Raw genomic sequence first — 18,788 nt, 5'->3', positions numbered from 1 at the left:
ATATCTCCCTGAGGCAGATTCCACATCAGTTAAAAACAAAAATCCCTTCTGCCATATCTTGTATGAAATAAACTTATTTTTCTTATCTGTGCTTTTTTTGGCATGCTAGTGATCCTAATTTAGAGCTTTTGAAACTGCTTTGCACATTATTTTTGACATATTTTCATATGGGTGTACTACCATTCTGTATCAGTCAGGGTCCCAGAAGGAAACAGAATTCATCCCGGATGGTTCAAATGAAGAGATTTTAGTGAAGGGGTTCCTTACCAAAGTGTAGACAGTTAAACAACAAAGATGGCAAGGCATCTAGAGACTAGCACCAGTGAGAAGATAATCCCACCCTGCAGGTAGGAATGAAGAGACAGGAGAAGCTGCATTTCCATTAGGAGCCCGGTTAAAGCTGGAGGCATGGAAGACAGCAGCCGACAGGGAATGATAGCTGAAAGGACACCCCACAGCCAGAGCGCAGGGTCAAACAGGACGTGGAGGAGAAACATCCCGACCTCTTTCTCCTCTTGCCTTTTGTTACCTTACTAATGTTTCCTATTGGCCAAGCCCAAGATAAAGACAGAGGGGAAGAGAGTCATGGGTGTGGAATCTGTACGGAAGCTGTAGGGGTCAGCCTCCCAGGACACGGGGAGGACACAGAGTAGCCGAGAATGGATGGGGCCGTGGCAAGTGGAGAACCAGTCACTTCCAGCTCAGCTGAAGCCTTCTGAAAGGTGCCAGTTTCTGAGATCACTCACATTCGGAGTGAGAGAGCAGCTACAGACCTCCCTGAAATCACAGCTATGTGTCATTTTGAGCAGCCTTACTCGGAGACTCAGCTTCCTTCCCTTGAATACGATAGTAATACTCAGTTTATAGAATTACTCCGAATATTAAAGGAGAAAAATGTCTATAAAATGTCTCATGCAATAAGCTCTAAATAAATGATAACTACTGTCACTGACAATGAAAAATTAGTCTTAAAATAAATAAATGTGGATATATAACAACAAATTTTAAAATATATAGTTATATAATAAATAAATAAAATTTAAGTCATATTTTAGTCTTATAATACGTCTTGTAATAAATTGACTCTTATGAATCATCTTATAATAAAAGAATGAACCATCAAAGGTAGGAATCACTGAGTGTCAGTGGTCCTCTGGTAGCTCACCTCTACCCTGTGTCCCCTTGCCTTAAAAACTATGGCAGGACATCTTCAGGACTTGGCAGGCAGACTATTTCATTTTACACTAGTGACTTGGATGCCATTTCTCTTCCTTCCACTCGGTAACAGACGGTGCCCTGGACAGCAGTGACATCTGCAGCCCCAAGGGAGAAGGGTCAGCACAAATTTTAATTTTGCTTTTGGTTTGGGGCTTTCAGTCCACAAACAGATTTTTTTTTCTCCCTGTCAGTTTGCATCTAGCTTTGTATCTGACATTTTTAATGCTTTATGTATTTGGATTAACCCAGAAATTTATAGCTCTGGGTTTTTGCTTATTTTGCCTTATATCTTTAATTCAGCCTCTTTGATTTAAAAGGGAAAAAAAGGGCAAGTGAAAATATAAAATCTAGCTGTCATTTCTGTACCACTAAGGACACCAGGAAGAGGGTATTCTGCTCTTTGTGAGCTCCCTCTCATTGTAAATGTTAACATTTTAATATTTTAAATAATAAGAAATAAGAATACTAAGGGATAACCTATACAAATCTGTAGGCAATTTGACTCAACTAGAAAGAGGAACTCGAAAGCCGAGAGGAGAACGTTTATAAAGATTCACCGGAGAGAAATGAGATTCTACATTGATCTCTGCTGTGAGAGTAAAAATAAATAGATGGGTGGATGGATAGACAGATAGATAGATAGATAGGCAGGCAGGCAGATAGATAAAGGCTTTATTCTTGGAAGGTCAAGTGTCTGCACTGGGAACCGTTTGAGCCTCCTGAGATCAATTGTTTCAAGGGAATTACTGTAACAAGAGACTCTTCTGATGTTTGAATGCTGTGGCTACACTGGGGGCCATAAAAACTTCCTACTCAGGCATCCCACAGAGCAAAAGCATTTATTTCTAAGTATATAAAACAGTACCCTCATTACTGAGCCTCAATAGTATTTGTAAGTTCTCTGTGCCCAGGTACCGTCTCCAGAGGTCAAAGAGAACATTAAAGGCTATGGCTATAATACAATTAGATCAAAATAGAACTGAAGGCTGCCCTCAGGTAGCTATTTCTAATGGGAGTCAGTCACAGGACAATATAAACTACCGTCCATGCCCAAAAGTTCTCCTTGGTCAAGGAGAGACTGACTAGATAGAATCAGAACTCAAGGGTCACTTCTGATTGGCCTCAATCCAAAGCACCACAACAAAACTCAAGAAGCTTCACAGACAAATAATTACACAGCCAATTTAGGTGTTTGGATTAGGCAGATGATTCAACGTCCCCTTCATCTTAGGCTGGACTGATTCTGAATGTACAACAGAATATTGAGCCTCACTTCAGCTACACAATGGGTAGAAGAAGAAAATAAAACAAACTCGGCCTTCTTTGATTTTGATGCCGGAAGGACAAACAGAGAGGCATGTGTAAATCACTCAGACTAGCAGATCACATTAATAGCAACGTATTGTAAGATAAGGAGATACATGGGATTTCTGGTCCTGGCTCCTTTCTCTGGCCTTTAGACAAATTACTTATTCCAACTGTTTCCAGTTTTTCAATCTGTAAAAAATAATCCAGGATAAACAAGCTCTAAAACTTCTTCCAACTCTACAAAAAGCTGTTGTTTTATGTATCAAGAAGGATAAAAATACAATTTTAGGAATTGCGGACCTATATTTCTATAAGGCTGCATTTCAGGTGGGTCTGAAGCAGCTAAATGTGTATTCAAAAACTTTAACCTCAGATAAAAGAAGGACTTGGCCGGAATCAAGCCAACTTGAAGAATCCAAGTCACAGAGATGAAATAATTCCTTTCACCAAAGCTCAAATACAGTTATATTGTTGATATGTTCCACACCCATTTGCTAGATATGTATCAAAAATTTGGTTTTGAAATAGATAATAGAAAGATGACAGGTATTCTTCAAACATGTTTAAAAAAAGTTGTAAAAATATATGACTATCTAATGAAAAAATAAAAATCTGACTGGAATACAAGTAGTTTATTAAGAAAAGTTCAAGGGTGAATAACGGTATTCAAATATCTGTCATAAGACCCTAAACAATAATAAAATGAGCTGTGATGTTTCCTTTTAGCTCCCGAGAATTTGAAAATCATCACCCTCATGAGAACTGGTTAACAATAAGATATAAACCATTTACCGCTGCTATCAATTAAAAACAAAACACACAAACACACACACACAAACTGTGTTCAAAATTTCTGAGCCATTTAGGAAGATTTCCTTGAAAGATAGAGACATGAAAACATTTTCCATGACCAAAAGCTGGATGCCATTCAGCAGCAGATTAAATAAAGTAAATCAAAGAAAAGAAAAAAAAAAGAGCAGCCAGACTGACTGAATAAACCTTCATCAAAGATAGAAATATTTACATAGAAGGTTCACAACTAAACAAAATACCAACAAGCCTAACACTTTTTCAACCAACAAATGGATATCGTAGCCCAATAAGCCTTTCACTTTTTTTCTCTGCCTATTTTCATTCTTACCCAATGACTTAAAAAAAGAAAAACGGAGCACGTTCTTTGTTGAAGAGTTTATGCATAATGAGTCATAGCCCATCTCTCAACTTCAAAGTCAATTTAGCAACTAGAAATGACACAGGAGAGAAATGGAGATCATCTTCTATTAGGGAGAAATATCTTTCATTGTAGTGTAAACTTAATGAATGCCTCATCTACCAAGTAGTATATTTAGGTCATTATTCATTCAACAACTGCTCATCCAGTGCCCTCTAAGTGGCAAGCATAGTGGACACAAGGGTGAGCAACAAAGACACACTCTTTATCCTCAGTGTTCTAACAATTGAATAGGAGATAAACATCAAACAATCCCACACATAAATGTACAAGTGAGTGATTATGTAGAAGTGCGTATAGTGTTCCATGGGCATATAGCAAGGAGATCTGACCCAGACAAAGATGTAAGACAGGCTGGGGACTTTGTATCCTATTCCTGAAGTCTCACTCATCAGGAACCAGGTGAAGGAAGTAGCTCCAAGAAGAAGATGTTCTTCTGGACACCCTAAAGGCCTGTCCTGTGGGAAGCCACTGACTATATACCTCTGTATCCAAGGCTGACCCCGCTTTTCATCTGGCCTCACTGAGCATAAGCTCAATGTCATGAGAGGTGAAGCATCACCCCAGCACAAACCCTACATCATCCAACATCTTCTTCAAACCAGGAAGGCTCAGCCTTGATCCTTATCTGTGACGATAATGGCTGGCTTCTCAGGGAACCCGGTGGGACCCACTGCCCACTCCTCTACCATATCCCTATAGTGACAAGAAACGTAGTTTAAAAGCCTCAGTAAATAATTCAAGGGAAGTATTGAATAAACGCATACTTTCTAGAGTTAAGAAGCACATTTCCAACCACAAACTAAGTCCTAACTTTTAAAAATAGAGATTCCTAACAGGAGGTAGCTATCAGTATCAAAAGGCTCACAGAATCAACCCAAGATTTGTCCACAGTCCCACCCTGCTCCTTCCCGTCCTCTGTACCCTTAGAAGAGTCAGAAGAGTACTCATATCATAGTGATCTTACTCAGTACTTAGAGGTATTTGATAAAAAGCTGGGGGAAAGGCCCAGTTCTTTCACACAAGAGAGGAACTGTTTTCTGTAGTGGGAAATCATGGAACATTTAAGCATATGAAACAGAATGGACTTAAAGTAGCCTTAATAGAGAAATTAGCTTTAGATGAATTCATACCAAAAAAATCTGATTTAATTTTCAATTTTTGAATACATTTATTAATTCAAAAATGGTTTCAAACCCTCAGGAAGCAGGGCAGAGGGGCATTTCTAGCTATCTTCTACCTTCAAATGTAACCTTTCTGAAATAAAGAGAGGAAACTCAACTTAAAATCATAATAAAGGTTCTTATCTGAATCCAAAGGCAAGTTTGTTTTTCTCCTTGGAAATGAAAGCTCCTGAAAGACAGGCAGCTACATTTTCTTATTCTTTGTGGCACTCGGCACAGTATTATTTCTGTCATATAAATTGCATGGAGTGATTATAATCGCTTAGGATTTATCCCACTCCTTATAACTACAAAGTAACCCAGGTAACTCTGCACAGGTACAGTGATGTTCTGCTTTAAAGTTGGCTTTTTCCAAAACAAGGGCTCTCTCATGAAGCCAAAGTAGGTGTTATAACTCAGAGGCACGGATGTTAGGGTCATTCTGCAGACTAACATGAACTGCAAAATCAAATCTGAGCTTCCTACATTATTGCCAAGACTTCCATGTACCTTTGTCTTGAACACACCTTGAGATCAACCAGCTAAGTACCTAAACCAACAAATGAAGAAAGCAGAGCAGCAAAATTCCAGACACATTGTGCACCTCTTACTCTTTATTTAGATTATAATTTTTTCAAAGAAAAGCTTGCCTATTTTTGCAAATTTTCTGTTCTCTCCTGAGCATTTTGTACTATACAAATCTCTAATAATCATCGAAGAATTTCCAAAGGCTACAGTAGTGGGATGTGTAACAGCTTTTATGATATCAACAGTGTTGCCAAGAAGACAAGAAGAGAGGGGTGGAGAGAATGAGGAAATCCAGAAGATAAACAGGCTTCATTCATTTCTGAGCAGGCTGCATGAATTCATTAATAGCATGGTAATATAAATGAAAAGTCACTGAAACACATTTTTTTCTGAAAAAAAGTTATAGTTAAATTCATCTTATAGAGTCAAAATTTCATTATCCAAAATACATATGTATGGAGACTTTCTTGAGTAATACCTCCCACCCCTGAGTTACTATAGTTTCTGTTCACCCCGACTCCTAGATAATAACACATTTGACATGTAGAGTTAAATCTCAGATGTTTATCTAGTGTTTATTCTGAGTTGCGAGGGATGAATGTATCAGAGCAGCAAAGGGCCAAGAAAAGGGCAGGCTGCATTTTCGAAGGACAGAGAAGAAACATTCTGGAAATGTGTCCAGCCAAGGAAGACTCATTCAAGGGATTCAGACGATAAGAGCCAGGTGGGCTAATGTGTGGCCCATCTGAGTGTCTCAGAAAAGGAAGCTTGCAGTCTGGAACCTGAAATGAGCATTGGATGCATCTGGAAATCAAACCAGGCGGGATCCCTTTTTCAGGAACTAGAGCTGGAGGGAAAAGAACCCACTGGAGACAGACACCTAAGCCCCAGCAAATGAAACAGTAGCCGAATTATAAGATTCCATAAGGACAAACTGAACAATGAGACTGTGTGCCGTTTACAAGTGCACGCAGTATTTTCCTGGAGACCTCCTTGAAGCACATCTACTCTGAAATTATACTTGCTAAATACCGAGCTTCCCAGAGAGCCCTCAGGGGTAGAGTTCCCTGGCCAGAGGGCTGTGGTCCTTGGGAAACCCTGGAGCTCCGGAGTGGTTAAAGTCACAGTGACATGCTATGCGTGTCTGTCTGTGACAGGGCAAGGAAGGAGCTGATGATGAGGAACTGTGCTGAGTTTCCCCCTCTTTTGACAAATCTTACTCTCTCTTTATATCAAAATGATCAGCATCAGCACCAACCTCAGCTCCCATCACCCAAGTCTCTAGTTCACACTCTTCCCAACTCTGTCTACAGTTACCCCAGATACACACCAAAGTTATTACGAGTGGAAAGAACAATTGTTTGCCCAACCTCACAATCATCTGTACTAAAAGGTCATTTAAACATTTAATCAAACCTGCAGCCCTTGGGGAAGATGTGAGTCACGCAGCCAGCACAGTGTGCTGAAGCTTTGCGTCAAAAGCTATGGCTTTGTGTCAACCCCAGGGATGATGCAGACTGATCCCACAAAGAAGTCAGTAACAGGGATGTTTTCTGTCATTGGCCAGGGGATAAAAAGCGGGACAGTTTTCTGGACTCTACTGAATTAAACTTCCATACCAATTAATGAAACCCCTGCGGGACACATCAAGCCAGACATCCGAGAACGTTCGCTGGCCATGTATTGCGATGCAAACGAAGACTCCTGAAAAAGAGAGGGGTACGCGGGCATCCTAAACCAATATGAATTATTTGTTTTTCTGCTTCTTTGGACCAGCTACACCCCTGGTCCCTTTCACAGGTTCAAATTCACAAAAGAAGGCTTCTGTTTCATAAAAGTAGCTCAGACAAATGACATTCCTCAGGGTGCCGAACCCGGAGCTGGCAGCCAGCCCAGCCTCGGGGCTCTGGTCTGCTGGTACTTTTCTCTTCAACAGTTATCAGCCTGCGTCAGACCTACGCCTTCACTCTGGCTGGGGACAAAGAGAAGATCACAGTGGAAATCCTTCTGTGTGCTGCTAATAAGCCTATTTAGAGTCAATGAGAAAGCCTCATTTTGCACCAAATAAAGCCTTCACGAGTTCTACTGAATCAGTAAAACCGAAATGTTTCTCTGTGCTCCCTGTCCTCATTTTACATCGGTCCTGAGAGGTGATGCTCAGCAAAACGTTGGATGTGATGACCTCTCTAAGTTTCCTTTCTTCTCGAATGTCCTCTGATCCTCTGCTGGCTAGTGGGATTCAAATCTTCTTTAAATTATCAATTATTTGGTTGGATTTCTGAACTCTTCTTCAGTTTTAATCTCTGTGCTCTGCTGAATCAGCGCATTTAGAATACTAGCTCTCTCTTGGCAAAGAACTGCATGTTGCTTCCATCTAGCTTGGCTAGCACTGCCTATGTTCTTTCTGAAAGAGATGTGGGTAGGAGACCGACATAAAACACATTCCGTCCTTCCACAGAAGGCCAAGGAATGCCTTCTGAAGTGTTTCATGAACTATGAATGAAAGGAAAATTCAGACCAGCATTTTAATGGCCTTAATGATAGATATTAATCATTTCCCCAAATGAAACTACGATCCTAAGCATTTGACCACAGTGATGTAAGCAAATAAACCTGCAGCTGAAAGGTTCTGTGTGGGTGAGTGGTTTAATGGGAAGTAACAGAAGGGTGGAATGAATTCACCTATTGGTCAGAATACTAACTCCTTTCCCAACACAGCCCAATGCTGGAATGTAGTGAAGAGGCACATGAAGAAATAAGTACCACTTCTAAAAACAAGTTCTACATTCAAGCTCGATGTTTTAGCCATAGAGCATCTTGGTAACATAAGGGAGAACCAGAGCAATTTGAATGCCATTTATGAAAGATGGGCACACCAGCAACAGCCAGCATCATCACTACCACAGTCTAGAGGCCAGAAAAATTAACACTGAGCACGGATTCTTAGAGGTTAAGTCACTTGCCCAAGATCACACAGCTAAGAGGCAGTGTTTGCGTGTCTCCCAGTGAGGCTGAGAATTTTACTAGACACAGAGAACATGATAGGTAGAACACCTCGTTCCTCTTAGGTCTTAGGATTTAGTTAATAAAATTGCAAGCACATTGAACAGGTTTTCACTTACACTGCAAAGAAAAATGCTTAGCTAAATTACTGTCTGTCTGTGTGGTTAAGGAGCACACCATCACCATCTGTAGACTAGAGGGCATGTTGCTTAAAGGAACCCAGAGGTGAATTAATTTGATAAATTAAGGAGCATTCTCTAATATTTGTGTTTGATAATTCTGCAACTTACGTTGAAATACGTCTCAGTGAAAGGCTGCTGAAAAGCTGTATTTCATTTTAATTTTACTACATCAAATCACACTTTATATTCACTGACTAGAAAGTCAGCATTTAAGAAAACTGTGGTGAGTCCATTTAATATAAACAATTTGTCTGCATTGCGAATATTAACCTCCTGATTTATCTTAGAATTTTAATCCTTTTCAGATCTTCTTAAAATGAGGCATGTTCCTGTCATGTTAGATAAATCATTTCTACTTATTGATAATAAGGGTAATAGGATGCTTTCAGTGACACATAAGAGAAAATCCAATGCAAAACAGCTTTAAAATTGAGAGCGTTTATTACCATCTCGTATCACAGGAGTGGAGGGGCATTCCAGGGCTGGTTCATTCAGAAGTTCAAAGATGTCAGCAGTGACTGAGGTTCCTTCTATTTTTCTACTGTTCTACCCTCAGCACGATTTCCCTCCCGCAGGTTCAGTCACCACCACCAACCACAAGAACAAAGACTCCTCATTCCCTGAAGGATCCAAGACTTTCCCATCTATCTCACTGACCAGAACTATATTACAAGTTACCTTTTTAACTAAACACTGGCAAACAGGATAGGGCCACCATAAATGGACCAGACCAATCGGAGTTAACTGGATTACATGAAGTGTGCACCAAAGCAAAACTGTTGTTCTGGCGGTCTCTGCTGTCCAATACGATAGCCACTTGCCACATGTGGCTACACATGTTGAAATGTAAACTAATTCAAATGAAATAAAATTTAAAATTCAGTTTCTCGGTTGCACTAATTACATTTCAAGTGACCAATAGCCACATGTGGCTAGTGGCTACTCTGCTGGACAAGACCAATATAGAAAACTGTCCTTATCACAGAAAATTCTATCTCATGGTACTGATCTGAAAGAAAGAGAAATTGCTGTTGGATAAGTTATGGTACCTGTGGTACCTCCGTGTAGCAAGCAATAAGATTTATGTGTGTTACGTCTTCTAATCGTCTATGTATTCTTACCATACGTTAGTTTGGACACTAGGTTGTTAGCTAAGGATGGGAAAATTTAAATAGAAGGATTTTGAACTATCTCACATATCTGCAGGAAGGGCATTTAAGGTTCTGGTCACAGTCAGAACTCTTTTCATTTGTCATCTCTGTTCTGTCTACATGTCAGTATCATTCTTCCAGGCCAACTTTCTCTTCACAGTGAAGAACTTGACAGTCTCCCCAGCCTCACGTCTCACAGCCTCACTGCTCCCTGCCAAGGGGAAATAACATTCCTCCTTCAGTTCCAGTCCTAAATACCCTTTGGAGGGACTTTGGTGGTCCAGCTTGGGTCAAGAACCCAGTCTGAAACTAGTCAGTTGTAGTTACAGAGTCATCAGGGAGGGCATTAGTGTCTAGGGTCATAGATCAGAAATATGACTTTAAGGGGTCCACTCATGGATACTGAGGACAATTCATAGAGAAACTGGAATTTCAGGTTCCTTTCCTTCAACACGTTCCTGAAAGGCTGAGTCCCTCAGGCTCTGACAGGCCTTCTGCAATGTGCGGTTCACATAATTTCCAAGTCTATTTCACTCAGCCTTACTTATAGGCTAGCGACTCCTAAAACCCTGTCTCTATAGCAAACTTCTTTCCTCAGCTTCAGACTCGCATAGCCAAGTAACAGCTTCCCAGATATGTGCAGCTGAATGTCTCACAGATTCCTGAAGTTCAGCATATCCCAGACAGAATTCATCCTCCTCCCCTTCCCGCCTTCCTCAGTCATTCACATGTTAGGAATGCTCTCTCAACCAAGGACCCAATTTCCCAATCCAAGAATCAAGCTGTCATCCATGATTTGTCCACTCCTCAAATATTCAGTTAATGCCTGAGTCCTAAATGTATCTCTTAAAATATCTTTTATATCTATTCACTTCTCTCCCCCTCCTGTGCAGTACAGCCATCATAACCTGGGCTACCCTCATCTCTGGAGGACTTACTTTAATATCTAACTGGTCTCCTTCCCCCAGTGTCATGCCTTGCCAGTGTTACGCTACAGCCTAAGTAATCTTGCTGAAATGGAAATCCGATTATGTCACTGATCTGCTTAAGACCTTTTAGAGCCTGTCCATTGCCTTTCAAAACAAGTTTTAACTGCCTGGTGAGGCATATAAAATCTTATGTGACCTGTCCTTTTCCTAATTTCTCTATCATTTTCTCTCTTACTGTTATCCCACCCTACTCTCTACCACAGCCATATCGTACTTGTTCAGTTCTTCAAACTGCCATCCTCTCTTGTCTGCAAGTCTCTGTGCTTCCCTCTATTTGACATACTAACCCTACTGATCACTTCCTTGTCCTGTCTAAATGCTGCTGATGTTTTAGTCTTGACTTAAATGACATCACTCTTCTCCCCTACACTGCATGTGGTCTCCCTGATCATGTTCCCACTCACCAACCACAACATACTTCATTGCAGGGATGTGACTTGGTTATTCATCTTCTTAATTAAACTGTAAGCCCTATAAGGGCAAGGAGCATTTCTGTTTTGTTCGATAACATGCCCCTAACATCTAATAGTGCCTGAGACAAAGAAGATAACAAATAAGCTGAATTTAATTTATCCAACAGGTATTTTAAGGCATTTATTTGTGCCAAATGACATCTTAGGTGCTAGGATACAGTAAACAATAAAGTTCATGAAGCCTGTGTTCTTTTGGGGAAAGAAAATCAATGGAAGCCTAATAAGTAAACATATTTAAATGCAATGAATGAGCACATTCTTAACTGATACTTTAGATCATATTTTCCAAATTGCCTTCTCATACTCTGTTACCTCAGTAGAGCTAGTATGGATATATATAGTATGTTGTGCCATCCCATAGTATAAATGTGTTTTTTTTTTAAAAATACAACACTACAGAGTCATGGCTTTTATAATAATGAAACCAAATATTCCAGTTAGATTTGACTGAAAGACACAGGGTGTGTGTGTTTAGAGAATTATATTCTCATTGCCATATTAGCAGTGCAGTCAGAAATTTTAAAGACAGATAAACTACTGGAAGAGTAAATTTTATTCTTAAATTATAGTAAAGGTTCTTCTAATCTAACCATTTGTATTAAGCTTTTTCTTTAATTAAAACTGTCATTCCAACAATTAAAATATTTGTCAAATTTATGCCAAACTAAGCTCTACCATCACATCTACATGATAAGAATGAAGACCAAGAGGGCTACTTGGCCATCATTTTTTTGGCCAATTAACTAATTTCACAAACACATAAAAGGAATGTTAAGCATATGCTAAGTCCTGGGGATACAGCCTCTGCCAACTAGAAGCTTACAGACTAATCTCTTCCTTTTTCTAACCACCATCTTACTCATAAAATATAAGCTCCTAAGGAGAAGGACTGGAGAAGTTTAGAATTATGTAAAGTTTTAACAAAGGCTACAAATAACCCAAAAATAAGACTCCCCAGAAGGTTTTCTCAACTAGCCCTAGTAAATTCTGAGCATACTTCATTTGATGTCTTTTTGCCCTAATGTATCCAATTCTTTGTTCAGCTATGTAGTTCTTTTTGTTTGGGTATGTTCCTAAGCATCTGGTAAATCTCTTTTATTTTATTAAATCATTGTAGCCATTGAATGCCCTCATATCTGCATGGGTTTAAAGGACTCCCAAGGTGAAACTTCTTAGAAAATAAATATTCCTTTTGTATGTAAATAGTCAGCTCCTGTATTTATCTGTTTTGTACTCTTTTTGAGGGAGAAAGGGGATATCAAGTTTTCTTAATATTGCACCATCTGTATACTCTCTCTTGTTTTGTTTTGTTTTAATGAACTGGCTTTCTCAACTGAAGTTTAATAAGTTTAATGAGGGGAAGAACATTTCTGTCCTGTTCTAATCCTTCCCTCATCCTCACTGGCTCAAGCCTTATTATGGGTTTTCAAATAATTGGCTCTCAAAAATGTTTAACTGTCACTTGATTGCTTATTTTCCCTCATTCATTTCTGAGTCCATCCACATAATGTTCCAGAGATCATGTTTATCATTTTATCCAGAGACACATGTGACTGCCAATCAATCAAGCTAATGCCATAGTCCACTATATATTTTTCAGGAAGAGATTTCTAGACTCTTAAATTCATCCTAACTCTATAGAATGGATGTTTTATGTTATTGCCTGAAAAATGTAAGAGTTTATGTACCCCTGAAGTTCCTGATGCTTCCACAATTCCAGCAGTATTATTGCTTCTCACACCAAGTGCATCAGTGTGACCCCCTTAGAAGTCAGGGAGCTTCACAAAGAGGATTGGCCATTGGGAAAACAAGGAGGCCACTATACCAGGAAAAAATGGTGGAACAGGTCAGTGCAACTCAGCCTCTGGCTGGGAAAGGCTTTCAGAGCAGGAAAGGATTAAGGAAAGAATCAAGTGTCAAATCAGATTTCAGCCCTACCATCACCTTCAGTCAGGTAGCTCTAGACACCTCACTTAAGCCAGATGGGCCTCAACTTCCTCTACTGAAAAATGAAAGAAAGGATCAAGATGATCTCTGTGGACCTGTCCAATTCCTTTGCTCTATGTGTGTTTATGATTGACAGGGCAGTTTTTTAAGTTTCCAGAATATTTTGGGACCCCGATATGGCAAGCTTTGCAGTCTACTTTGCAGATTGCGGAGATACAGGTGCGTCTGTGTACATTTCTTTAAATTTAGTAATTAAGGTTCCCACTTTCAAATTTCCTAATGAGGAGACAAATACACACACACACACAGACAGACACACACACACACACACACACACACACACTACTGTATCTTTATACCTTACTGATCTAAATACTTATTGAAGATAGTGTATATAACACAGGCTAGCAATTGTAAATTTTTTGGATTCGAAAATGTGAAGTCTTAGTTAGATGATCTTCTTTAACCTATCTTGAGTTTATTAGTAATCTTTAGCACAGTTGAGTATCTATTAACTAACTAAACGTCAACTGCATTGGCTGCCTCTACAAACTAACTCTAACACCCGCCTGTTATTCAAATTATGGCCCAGAGCCCATGTATGTCACATCACCTGGAACTGGTCAGAAATGAAGACCGCCTCATCCCAGACCTATGAAATCAGAATCTGTATGGTACCCAAGTGCTCAGGTGATTTATGTGCTCACTGGACTTCTGGAAGTGCTATGATACATTATGGTGCTTCCTGCACTGCTTTAAAATTGCTGTGTGTGGTGGGGGAGGGTTTCTATAAGGGAATGAACAAACAAGAAAACTAACTGTAATCTAGCAAAGTGAATTTCTACAATTCAGTGCCACTGGACTCAGAGTTATAGAAGCTTGTGGCTGATAGAATCTCCATTTCTTTTTAATATAGTCCTAGGTCTACTCTTATAAGTGGAGGGTGGGCAGTGAACTGGATGAAGAGCTTTATTCTGTTCAGGACGCACTCACAAATACTATAAACACACTGAGAATATTAAAATATTAGACTTTTCTATATGATTAGGTAACAACCAATGTTATTTTTGCTTCCCTTTATAGCTGGTGATTTTAAAATCCCATAATGCATTGCTGTCATACATAAAAAAATCATAAAGAAAAAAAATTACTTTTCAACTATGTGGTTAAAAACTCTGAAGTAAGTAAATAATAAAATAAGTTGGGGATATAAAATTCAAGTATAAGTTCAAATAAAATAGACGAGGATTCTAGTTGCAATTCTAAGACTGTGTGATTTTTTTAACCATTCTCTAAACTTCTCTAGGCTCCAGTTTCTTCATCTAGAAAACGAAAGAATGATCTTGATTTTACATGCCAGTTCTAAACTTCTGAAATCTAGTGTGTCTGAAATCAATGTCCATTTTCTCATCTCAGATGCATCTATTGAAATTCGGTATGAAATCTCAGAAGTGGCCTTAAACAGTCATTCCGAGATTTCTGCTATTTTACTTGCTAAAAACAGGAGCATCTGGGCAAATGACCACCTCGTGGTGCTAATGTAAATGTATTGTCCCCAAAAGACGTTTTCTCTTGCAAGGAGCAAATGGGGATGGCAGAACACATTTTATCTCAGGGAGAGCTACCTTAGTTTCCTTTCATTCTGAATCAACAAATCCAATTGTGTAAGCCATCCCCCTTGCTTACTACCCGCTTCACTCATGTGGTCTCCCTGAATCCTGAATGAATGGGTGAGAGCTTCCACCTTTCATAGGTGCCCAAAACAGAGGATGGTGGAGAGATGGTTACATCTGAAGAGTTACCTAGTTACTCTGGCACCAGAAAGTGAACTGACAGGTCTTTCAGGAGTTAATTACTGAGCCTGCTTTTTGGTTCCCTGACAGAATTGCTTGTTTGTGGGAAGAAACAAATATATGTATCACTTTTTCCGTTACCACTATCTCTATCATCATAAATAAGAATCAACAGGCCATTTCAAGTAGCATATGTTCACTACCATTTAGCATCTGAGTGTCAGCCTTACACAAGTGAAGCAACAGCGCCCAAACTCCTGGTTGAAATTAAAACCCACCAGACAGGGAAAGGACTTCAAATTCAGTAAGACAGTGTATATGTCTGTGTGAGCAACTTGAAGGAAAGGATGATGTGTTCTTTGTATCCGTAGCAATCTCTAGCAAAAGGCAGGCTATCGAAATGAATAAACAAGTTAATGAAGAGTGAATGAATGAATGAATTCAAAAGAAGGCTTTAAGATGCTATATGGAACCGACTGGGTTTTGGGGGTTGGTCAGAGGATGTTGTTTTGCTAAGGGCGGAGCTATTTACAATTCGCGATGGAGAAATGAAGGCTGAAACAGTGTGATACTGGAGGAAGACTGCTTTTGAGGAGCAGCTGCTCTGCACAAACTCAGATCCCTGCAATACTCACTCTCCAGCCTCACTATGGAAGACAAGAGGTCAATATGACGGGCATTACAAAAGTCAAGTGAGACCTCGAAACACGAACTCTCCACGGCCAGTGAGGGTCTTGCGGGACAAGACAATGTCAGGTTAGAGACTGATGGGAGAAAAAGTAGGAGAAAGAAAAACTGAGGTGGTGAAGGGGATCAGTGGAAGAGGAGTTCAGGCAGAGGCTTGAGCTGGGAAACAGGTGTGTGAAAAATGTGCAAAAACAAGGAGAAGCGACGAAGACCCACAATTCTCAAGGGAGGGTGTGGGTGTCTGAGCCGGGAGGAGCAGAAAGGCATTAACTCAGAGAAGACGAGGGAGCGAGAGGTCAGATAAATGTCTATAAAATAACACCCATCACCACCGATAACAAGTATAAAAGAGTCCTTTTTTTCTTCTTGAGAAAGACAAAGGGAATTTTAAGTAGGATTAAGCAGTAGTAGCTTTTAGAACTCAGCAGCTCTCAGAAGCAATAATACCGACATAAATAGCTAAGTGGATGGCAGGAATGACTTCACTTTGGAATTCGGCCAGCATATCAAAGTTAACAGTAATATCACATCTTTCTGAAAGCTTTCCTAAGATTCTAGGGGGGAAAATCATCTCAGAAAACTGTACCAAGGTAATTTTAGGAAGTGGCTGCTCCTCACTGCTTGAAGACATCCTGTCTCCCGAAAATTGATAAGACAGAAGCTCTAGCCTGCTGGGAAGCACCCTCTTATCCATGTAAATACATTGCCAGTATCGCCCCCAACGGAAGGAAGCAAAAAATTAGGTTCACAGATTACCATCGGCTAATGTAAAATTTTACCCAAAACATAACCCACAAATGATGCTCTGAGTGCAGCAAAAAGGACCTTGTAGATATTCTACTTTCAGGGTTCTCTAACTTTTGGACTCACTGTGAATGTTTAAAATGTGAGCCTTGTAAGGCCAAATTTTGAAACAGACACAAATGTATACATTCATTTCTGAGTAAGATGGAACTGGGAAAACTGAAAATATAAAACGTGTTCAAATCCTGAACACCTCTAGTCATGAATAACCTGTGGATTCTTCCTCCTAAGTACACAAGGTACATTTCCTCTTTGTCCACTAATGGGCTCGTTCACCTTCTTTTCCTCCCTAAAACAGAGATGACCACTGGGTGTTGATGGCAACTGGGGGCACAAATATCTTCTCTCACCATCTGGAAACATTCATGTGTTTTCCAAAAAAAAATAAGTTAGAACATTGCATTTTCTATTTATTTCCTACCCAGAGACAAGTTATTTCAGTATTACCCACAATAGAATTTGCATGAAAATCTGTTTACTGACCCCGTTCCCTAAGGGTGCATTTGCCCTAGCACTTGGAGTAAACATCATTTTCATTGCACTAGAAATAGTTCTAATTGGACAGACTGCTACAGTTTTAGCAACACCCAAATAAGTCAAAGGAATATGAAGCAGACATGCCACCAAGTCTGGATTCTACGACAATCCAGTTCCCTATTTATGCCCGAAATACATATTCCATGTACACCATCTACAGACACTAAAAGGACATCTCTACACATCAACATTTCTTGAAAAACACGAGTTTAGAGAAACTGATTATTCTGAAAATAGTCTGTTAAAAAGCTATACGATTACTAATTTCCTACCAATTTTATCATATATATATATTTAAAATTTTTTAATAATTTTTTTAAGTTGAAGTATAGTCAGTTTACAATGTCTTGTCAATTTCTGGTATATACCATAATGTTTCAGTCATATATATATAAAGAACTGAGTTCACCCATTTCATTAACTGATAAATTTTCATGAATATGATCTAAACAACAATAGAATATGAATGTGTAGATGATCAAACAATTACACTCAGGATTCAAAACTAAGTACAGTGTAAAATATACATGAAAGAAAAACATATAAGGCGCCCTGGGTATAACCTCTCCTTTCAAATCCTTCTATAAAACTGGCTCCTCTTTATTTCCCATTATTCACTGACCCATCATGCTCAGTCTCCTCTTCCAGCTCCTGCCTGAGAGTCTTAGGTAGTCATCCCTCACTTCTGCTCTATTTCCTGAGGCAACGGCATCCCTGCCCTTGTCTTTAACTTCCAGGCCTCCATCTGCCACTCTCTAATCTGTTCTTTTAGTGCGGATCACAATGTGGGGGTCCCAGCCCTTATGCTGCCACCTGCTGGGCAGATCCATGGGGTGATCTCAGGACCAGATTCAACACAGTCCCTCCAAACCTACCATTTGTTGTCTTCTCTGTTAAGTGCTTACATCACCATTTCCCTAGACCTAGCCAGGAGAGACTTAGTGTTCAGAACCTCCATCACTTACCACCACCCCACCTTCAGTGTCAGCGCCCACCAAGTACTGTGAATTCTACTTACTAGGATTTCTATACCCTGTGTTCCTCCCCGAACGAGCACGTGTCATTTAGGCTGTAAATGCCCATCGCTGGGGCCACCGGATGGACCCTGACTGAATTTTCTCTTCTCCTCCATGATCTCCAGTCCTCCCTACATTTCTGCCAGAGCAATCTTTTTGAAACAAGAATCTGAGCAATGCCGTAGATAAAAGCCTCAAGTAATTCTATCTCATAGGTAGGATAAAGCCCCAACGCCTCAGCTCCGGAGCTTCTTGGAAGAACTCCAAGACCCTGCGAGAGCTGGATGCAGCCTGTCTCTTTATCCTCTTCTGCCCTCACTCTCTCTCACTCACTGTCCTCACTCTCACTCACTCCAGCCTCCCTGACCTCTTTATTTCCATATCTTGAACCCAAGAGGCTTGCCCTGGATCCAGCAATGGGCTGCCCTTCTTACTTCACATGGCTGATGATTCAGTTCTCACTATTCAGGTTTGGTCTCAAATGTCACCTCCTTGGCAAAGTATCCAGACCAGAAAACCTACAGTGACTGCCCGTCTCCTGCCCAAGACGACCTGGTCACTCTCTTCACATTTACTCTGTTGTATTTCTCCGAGGCATGTCTCAGCATCTGAAAGTCTCTGTTTCTTTATACATTGACTTGTTTAGTGTCTGTCTACTCACACGTGAATGTAAGCCCTGTGGGCATGAACCTGGTCTTACTTCATTTACGCCAGCTCCTGCAAAGGGGCCTGGCCCACAGGCAGCCTGAAGTCACATC

At 40.0% G+C, this 18,788-nt stretch overlaps 1 protein-coding gene across 3 annotated transcripts in view; it reads right to left on the bottom strand.

Annotated features, from left to right (window-relative positions):
• The window catches only part of GRM8 (glutamate metabotropic receptor 8), a 680,033-nt gene that overhangs the window by 351,192 nt on the left and 310,053 nt on the right, over positions 1–18,788 (bottom strand). The gene's annotated exons all lie outside the window — the stretch shown is intronic.

Source organism: Vicugna pacos, chromosome 7 (assembly GCF_048564905.1).
Source record: "Vicugna pacos chromosome 7, VicPac4, whole genome shotgun sequence".
NCBI lineage: Eukaryota > Metazoa > Chordata > Mammalia > Artiodactyla > Camelidae > Vicugna > Vicugna pacos.
This window is presented reverse-complemented; position numbering and strand designations above follow the sequence as displayed.